General features: G+C 40.5%; 1 non-coding gene across 1 annotated transcript; it reads left to right on the top strand.

Moving 5' to 3' along the window:
* The first annotated feature begins 5,292 nt into the window (after window positions 1–5,292).
* Window positions 5,293–5,429, top strand: LOC111755592 (small nucleolar RNA SNORA2/SNORA34 family). The gene has a single exon (XR_002790153.1). It is a non-coding gene; the product is annotated as a small nucleolar RNA SNORA2/SNORA34 family (small nucleolar RNA).
* The last annotated feature ends 3,298 nt before the right edge of the window (window positions 5,430–8,727 follow it).

Here is an 8,727-nt window from a genome sequence, read left to right as displayed (position 1 = left end):
GATTATTGTGAGTTTGATATCAGCCCCCCCAAAGTGAGCTCAGCCCCTCAAAGTGAGCTCAAGGCCAGCCTGCACTGCATAGCAAGACCTTTCCTCAAAAAGAAAAAAAAAAGTTAAAATTAGCCAGTAGACATAACATGGAATTTTTCTTTCACTTATCAAAAAAAGGAGATAAGGAAAAATGTTTCAAATTTTAAAACATGTTGGTTTTCCATAGATGACTTTTTTAAATAAAGAAAACATTAGAAAAATTATATATGAACAAGTTATTTAAAAATTTACTTTTTTAAGGTCTCTCTTACTACATGTAAGTAACTAAATTACAGAAGCCTCATTCATCCTTGCAGTAAATAATCCTAAACTTTAATTCATGGATAAGTACCAAACCACTAAGTTTCATTGTCTTTAGCACCCCCCTGGTGAAGAGAAAACTACCCAGGCCTTTGGGTCCGTCCCAGCCCACTGGGCTGCGAGCGCCCTGGAACCTACCTTCCCGGGTGACACAGCAGGCACAGCCAGTGGGTGAAAGCCACAGCCCAAGGAGACACTGCCTGGGCCCAGGCTGTGGCATCTGTCACCTGTACACCTGCTGCCACCCAGAAACCCACTGCAGCGCTGACGAGCCATGGTTAATGTAAACAGAGCAACACAAACACTAAAGTCTGAAAAAGACAAGCTGATAATAAATGCTTCTGAAACAACCTCACAGTACGTTATCATGAAGTACAACCAGGAGGTGCTTTTATTCCAAACCATCATCTGAAAACTAGCCATGAGCAAGCTAAATAGAGAAGGTAAATATTACCATTGTTGCCAGAAATAAATCCAAGCGTGGGTCACACATCATGACAGCCATGAGTGTTAACAGTGTGTAAAGGAAAACACACGGCCATTAAACCTGATTTAATCACACACAGATTAGAGAGAAAGTGCTTCTCTGTTGCACTGCATACACAGGAAGTATTTAACACTTACAAAGCAATTCACTTCCAAAGATGCCGTGTACCCACCAAATGAGCATTTTTAAAAATCAGAATGCCCTGAAACCCAATGATATTTTATAAGTTAGATAAAACTTTTCTATGAATATGTACAATTACCACGTAGCAATAAAAAATTTAGTGGAGCAATTGCCTAGTATGCTGGAGGGCCTTGGTTTCATCTCCAGGACTGCAAAGAAAAACAAAATATTTTAAAAGAATATGAAGTATAAGATTTCAAACTTTTTAAAGACATAGCATATAGAGAGAAAAACATTTTATATCCTAACTCACTACACTTATGGGTATGTATGTCCAACAATAGCAAAAATTTTTATTAAAAAATTCCTAGCTAAGTCATTGATATTTTTAATTTATTCTTATATTTTCTCAAAATATTGGGGACCCTAAATTCCCAAGGGCCAATTTTGCATACTTCCTCATGGGATGAAATGGAGGCTTGGGATTATTGGTATTGCCCAGCTGAGATTTCCCATTGACTCTTCTAAGCCTAAAATCATCTATGTCCTCTTGAGTCAGCCCAGGATTATACTCCAGGACAAGGTCCCTCTTAGCATATGATCAGCTACATCCTCTTCAGTCTGAGTCCTTCACCTCATTGTAATCCCTCTCTAGCCCCACGTATCACAGGACACAACCAATAAGTATTGGCTGCTTAGGGAGTGGAGAGGGAACAAATCTGGAAACATTGACTTCCCAGCCACTGACGCAGTACTATACTTGTACCTGCTTTTTATTTCTCTTGCTGTACTCTTCAGACAATCTGGACTCTTGGTAAGGCACCTAATACTCTAGTGGGACATGTAAGTCAGTGATGTTAACACCACTTAGAAAAATCTTGCCTTCGAGATCGTATGGGCATACATATTTATTCCACTAGTTTTAAATTTTCTACATGCAAAACTAGCAAGAATGATCCTTGTTTTATACATGGACCCAGTGCTTTCAATATAGCACAAAGAATAGCCAGAAAGTCACTGTCTTATCTATTTGTGTCTATTATTCTGCAAACAAGATTGTAGAATTGATAGACTATTAGTCAATTCTTCACCCTCTCTACCACATACTTGTGTTATTTCATACTCTCAGTCTATGGAATATAAATTTTGATATTTTATTTGTCTTGGCCAAAAGAATGCAGAAAAGGATGAAAATGTGTCATTTACAAATCTGGTCCTTGCAGGATGACTGTGTTTATGAATATCTCCCGTGTCATCACCATGAAAAGAGCACATCTCAGCCAGCTCACCTGTCCAACGAGAATGACAGACACTTAGAGGGGACTGGACATGAAGGTGCATTGTGGCAGTGCCATTCTGGCTTATGGCACAGTGCATGGACATAAGTTGTCATCATGTTGAGCTACTGAGTTTTGGGGTGATTTGTTACACAGCATCACCATGGCCATAACTAACTGGGTCAACTGTATTTTTAAAAGAAACCAGTGTGGCCTGCTGTCCCATTCTCCTGGATTGCAATCACCAAAGAAACATCGGGTCACTGGTGACCTAAATAGCCACTATTAAAAGAGGTCATAGCAAAAACAAACAAATAGAAAAGCAGGAGTGAATGTAACTTTTACTACGTGAAGTAACTTCTTCAGAAACTTAGATGCCAAAGATTAGTTCAAGAAATAATTCCCAAGTTCATCTCTGATTAACAGTACATTGAAAATGTCCTCATTTTTTGTACAAATAAGTTTAATGTTTGCATTTCAGGAAGTGTGGCTTATCTTTCTGAGCCATCCCCAAGGAACCTCTTCTTACTGAATTGCAATCTCTAAACCAGACATTATACTCACATAGACCGATAGAGGGCAGCCTTCAACAGAAAAGCACCTCCTCTCAGCCCCACTCACATGGGACAGGAATGGATGAAAGAAACCAGGGCCGCCACTGGCACTGGTGCATCTCACACAGCATGGCCTTCGGCTTTTTCTCTTGTGCCTTAGGAGCTCCCAAAGGCAGAACCTGACACACAGCCTGAGTGTGACTACTGCCAGTGACAACACAGAAAGGCAAGGAGAGCAGCAGCAGGAGGTAGGAAAAAGGAAGGAAAAGAGGAGAGGGGAAGGAGGAAGTGGAAACATGGAAGGAGGAGGAGAAAGAGAAGGAAGGGGGAAGACGGGAGGAAGCAGATGACCGAGAGCTTGTACTGCTGACCTTGTGGCACTCAGGGCTGAGAGCACTGCATGAAATCCCAAGTTTGTTCCCACAAAAACCCTAATTAATAGATGCTCATTTTTTGTTTGACAGAGGAAGGAACTGAGAATTAAATAAAATTGCTGGTGAGCAATAGAACTTGAGTTCATATTTGCCTGATTTCAGGATTCTAGCTCTTCACCAACACCAAAAAATTGGGGGAAAAATCAGACAAAGGAATTCACTTATCTACAACTGGTTTCTCAAACAGATTCTCCAAAGATCTATGCAGAGAAAATTGAGTTTTTAACTGAAATGTTTATTTTTTCATTTTCCTACACATACTTTCTCTTAAATGCCTGCAAGCAAACTATTCAGTTAACGAAGAGAAACGTCTGAACTCTTTTTATGACGTTATGATTTATTTGTTATCTCTTTTATTTGTTATGATTGACACACTCTGAAACCAGATTAACTTACCATCCTTTCAAGTGCATATCAGTGACAGCTTAGCAACACCCTTTTCAGGATGTTGGCACAGATGCAGAAGATGGACTGCCCTGGGGGATGATTTTATTTTACAAAAGTGAGCCTTTAAATGCCTTTATTGTGATTTCCCTACTTGGTATCGATTATCCATTTGCACCCATGATGTGGTATCAATTTCAGAAACATCCGGAGCCTCACACACCTGCTAGTCACAGACAGAGTAATATGATCACCTTTGCTAATGTTCTCATGAGATAGGCAAAGGCAGTCAATATTAGACCTGGTAAAACACGTCTAGCTCCAGGTGAAACCTGAGGGAGATGCAGCAGCAAGAACGCAGAACCAACTGAGAATGCTGAGACAGACGGGAACGGAGGTGGTGTAGAATTTGGCCAGCAACCACCAGAAAACTCATTTGGGCACTTGTACAAATATCTCGAGGGGTTTGAATGGTCTTTCACCATGAAACACTCACCACCATTCACACAGATCATTTTCTCCTTTTCCACACAATTCATAAGATGGCTCATAGCACAGCTGGATGAGAATTTTACGTAACACCCCTCTATAGGCAAGCGGGCAGAAGAATCTCATTAATGACACACTAGGCAGATTGAAGTAATGTACTGATTGTAATTTTCAAAATAGTACTTGTAATAATCTTACTCACTAAGGTATTTTATATTAGCAGTAGGTTCTGAAGATAATTTTCACCTGTCTGTCATATGTGTACTTAAGAGAGCTATTTTCATACTGGCAGATTTTATTTTCATGCTATAGTGCTTTTATAGACAATCTTATAGCAACTAATTTCCTACCACTGGGTGCATATAACAGCAGGGTTTTCAATCAGCTGTTATTCATACTGTGACAGCAGACAAACCTTCAACTGCCCTTGGTAAAGTAAAATGAAATATTACAGGCAGGAAGAAAACATCTTCTCAGCCACAATTAATTGCCTGAAATCTTCATAAATTAAAATAGCATTTTCTGATACTACCATTTTATATTTCAATTCAATGTTTTCCCAGTTACTATGTCTATAATGCATGTTATCAAAACTATAACTATCATATAATTTATCAACAGAGTGACTAATGTGTCCTATTTACTTTGACCTGATGTCAAAGTTCCTAGAAACTATTGATAGCTATACTAATGTCCACACTGATAAAAAGTATTTCTGTGGCTGGATCACTGCTGGGAATGATGACATGGCAGAAAATTAAGAATTTGGTCTGCTGTTCATTGATCTTTTTAAACTTACTCCCCAAATCCGAAAAAATTCCATTCTTTTGCTAACAGTGTTCTCCCAGTACCTCAAGCAGTATTTTCTGTGTACCACATCACCAGACATGATTACAAACTTTGATCTTTCTTGTAGGACATATATGTGTTTTAATACTAATCATGTGTGTTCACCTTAGCCCTCATCTATGTCCTTTTGAAGTATGTGGCTCTCAAAGCTACAAAATCAAGTATTGAGGAATGTGACCTTCCTCTCTTCTAAATGTAAAGATGCAATGGAAATGGTGTCAATACTCACTGACAAAAGAATACAAGTGCAAGAATACAAGTGCCGGACACTTTTAATCAAACAGGATTAACACTGAATCCTTTGAAAAGCCACAGCTCATGGCTAGGTAAGAAAATAGTAGCAACTGGCCCTGAATCAAGGCCGGCAGCTTCCTGACACTGTTGGTTTCAAACAGGAGCCTAAAGAGATGTCTTTCTATGGTCTGTTGGCCATTTCAGAACTTGGGCAGTGAAATGGTCAATTCATTAGAAAGAAACAGCTTGAAGCAACCCCTCCCCTGCCCCGTAAGTGGCTGTGAGCATGACAGGTTGCGGAGGCCCAGGATAGAGCCACCGGTGTTTACTGGGACCTGAGCTATGCTGGGACCTAGAGCACCACCGGGAAACCAAGCAAACCCCTTCCCCCTTGCCTGTTTTGTTTTGTTGGACTTCAATATACATGAAAGTATGGACAGCTGTTTTGAAGAGAACGAGAGACTCTATAATAGCCATTGGTGACTTCCCTGTTGTCTGATTTTGAAAACCTAAAACAACTTCCTCATTCTGTTCGGATCAGTTTTTTTTTTTTTTTTTTTTTTTTTCGGATCAGTTTTATACTATGTTGTTTTGTATGAAATTTCTGTATGTGAAGACTTGGACAGCTATTTGGAAGAAAACAAGAGACTACATGACAGATAATGAAGATCTCAGATTGTGTAGCTATGAAATTTGTATCTCTTACATTGCCTTCTTATGTCCTATTTTGTTCTGTTTTGTTGTGTTTAATTTTACCCCCTTTAAAATAAAAATAAAATAAAATAAAGAAAATAGTAGCAAACTAGAGCTGTAGAAAATACATTGGACATGAAGTTAAAAGACTCTGGTTTGAAATTTGAAACCCATGTTAGAAGACCTGAGCATGATGTTTTGCTTTTAAATGGAAAAAAGAAAAGTGTATTACTTTGTGAAATAAAAGAAAAAGCATGTTTTTAAAAAGTGTTATAAACTATAATGCTTTTACACAAAACATCAATAATGCCTTTATACTCCCTAGATAAGAACATAGGGCTAAAACTGCCTTCAGATCCATGGAAAGGGCAGGAAATGTACAAACCGGACATTAGCCTTATCCCTGAAGAAAGGTGGTGGGGACCGCAAATTATAAAGTTTAGGGACATCCAAGCTTGTCTCTGTCCACCCTTTGAGGTAGATTGGAAAGCAGAAGCTCCCTGCTCTTTTCTGGTCACAGCTGGAAGCCTCAGGGCCAGTGACAAGACTGCTGAAGACAATACGGCACCCAGGAACCTGCAGTCTGCTCCGTGCCCTGTCTCTGATCTTTCTGGCCCACCATAGTCCACAGTACCTACTACTGTTACTGGGAACGCTCACTGCCCTTCACCGTTTCTCCTTGACTCAGTCGAGATGCATAAGCACCAAGGTTCTTGGTGGCCTATGGTCATCCCAGATCCCTGTTGCAGCCCTGTTTTGGTTTTTGCTCTTTCTTCCCACGGTGCAGGAAATTGGGGGCTTCCTGCAGGGGTCCCTCATAAAACTGGCACCATGGAAAGGGTCTCTAATAAAAAGGTGGTATTGGCTGGCAGTCAGCATGGAGGTGGGGCTGGCAGCATAGTACTACAGCAGAAGGTGAGGAGTGTAACGGACTGATAGGTTGGAGAATGAACAGATGAAAAACAGCAGCTTTGTAACTCGTGGCAGACATTAGTCATTTGTTGCATGATTCCTGTATGATAAAATTGAGGAAGAATATAAGACACATATTTTTGAAGAACTTACATCCAGTAATAGATATTACTAATACTCATCAACATTTATGAATCTCTTTCCCTCCCTCACTCACCTCATTTAAATTTGTCCTGTCCCTGCAACTTGTTTTGAGCAATAAAATATGAGTGAAAGAGAAATGTGTCCTCCTGTGTGAAAATATTCAAGAGGCCTAAGGCAATTCCTTCACATTCTTTTCTCATGCTCCAGAAATTATGGAAGCACAGGATGTTTTTGTTTTTGTGGTGCTGGGGATTAAGCCCAGGGCCTTGGGCATGCTAAGCATGCCCTCTCCCATGGAGCTGCAACCCCAGTCCTGACAGGAGAGGATAAAAGGGTCTGACAAGACCATGAAAAGCCTGTGATCCTCAACTGTGACATAGTACCAAAACACATTTGTTACAGTAAAGCGTAATGTCTTTCATATTTGTCATTGCATTATAACCTGGCCCTTGCTGACAAAGTATTGCACAACAAAAGAATATATGCAATTGAGAGAGAAAGAGCTGGAAACTTTATTCCAGATCAACCATTAAGAAGTAGTTCACCTGGAATACATTACATAACTTCTCTAAGCCTCCGTATTATTCTTTCAAAGTAAGATAAACAGCACTTTCTCAAATATTAGTTTTGTTTGAGAGAGTGTCTGGCTATAGTCAGCTCATGAAAAGTGCTTACTATTATACCACAGAAATAATAGACACACTCAGAATAGCTGAAAATAGACAATAATCTTTGTGGGGACCAATACACATCTGGCAGAGTGCACTAAATAGCTGCAAAAGCTCGATCATGTGCAGGGAAAGAGCGACTCTACTTTGAAGGTGAGAGGGGATGAACATTCTCTGGCTCAGGAAGTCAGTGGTGAGGGGCTGTGGAATCCTGGACGGGTAATTTTGTGTTCCACAGCAGCTTTTTTCTTTCTTGATGGTAATTCTGAATATTCTGCAAGACCACAGTTCCAGGCAAGTAGTAGCATTCCTCACTGCCGCCCTTAGACTTGAAGCCTCTCTAAGGACTCACTCTTCCCAAAACCCAAAATTGCTCTTTATTTTCTTGATTTTATACTGATGTATTTCTAGAGATAAAAACCTATATTTTCCCTGTCTCCTTTCTGCTATCACCTTAAAATGGAATGCTTTTGGCAAAAAAGAGGAAGAACAAGACCACAGTCACATTCTGGAAGGTCTGAGATTCATATTAAAGATAAAACTGAGTGAGTTGAGATGAAGGAAATGTCCGAGCCCAAAGCCCACCTTTATCCCTCTCCTCAACTTCCGTGTTCCCTAAGTCTCTGTTGGAGAAAATAGAGGTGGTCTTTTATCATCTGAAAAGTGCCTTTCATAAAGAATAGGGACAAGGGCAAATGAAGAGTGCCACAGCCCAATGGTCCCAAGTTGGTATTCTTGGGTCCCACCTTACAGACAGAAGTCCTTTCTGTGGCAGTTGGACTACGTGAATGGTGTCACGATAGCGGCTCCACATTCCCAAGCTGCAGCCAGTTGCTCAGCGGGCTTCTTCACTGGTACTACCATCTGGCCTGCGCTCGCCACTATACCTGTCTCAAAATCATATACTCAGCCCTCATCAGTCAGAGACAGCGCTGTCAACAAACCACCAGACACAGGAGCTCGTTGTCCTATCATCGCTCAGGCCACTGAGGAGTTGGAACCAGACCACAGAGATCTTGCTGTCCAGAATCCCACGCTCAGCAGTGCTCCACGCTGGTGAACACACACTGTCCATGGGTAAATGAAAACCAGAGTAAGAGATTAAGACAGCTCTCTCCATCCTCACAC

The sequence above is a fragment of the Cavia porcellus genome, unplaced genomic scaffold, assembly GCF_034190915.1.
Source record: "Cavia porcellus strain 051 isolate PalLab524CR breed Dunkin Hartley unplaced genomic scaffold, mCavPor4.1 scaffold_22, whole genome shotgun sequence".
NCBI lineage: Eukaryota > Metazoa > Chordata > Mammalia > Rodentia > Caviidae > Cavia > Cavia porcellus.
This window is presented reverse-complemented; position numbering and strand designations above follow the sequence as displayed.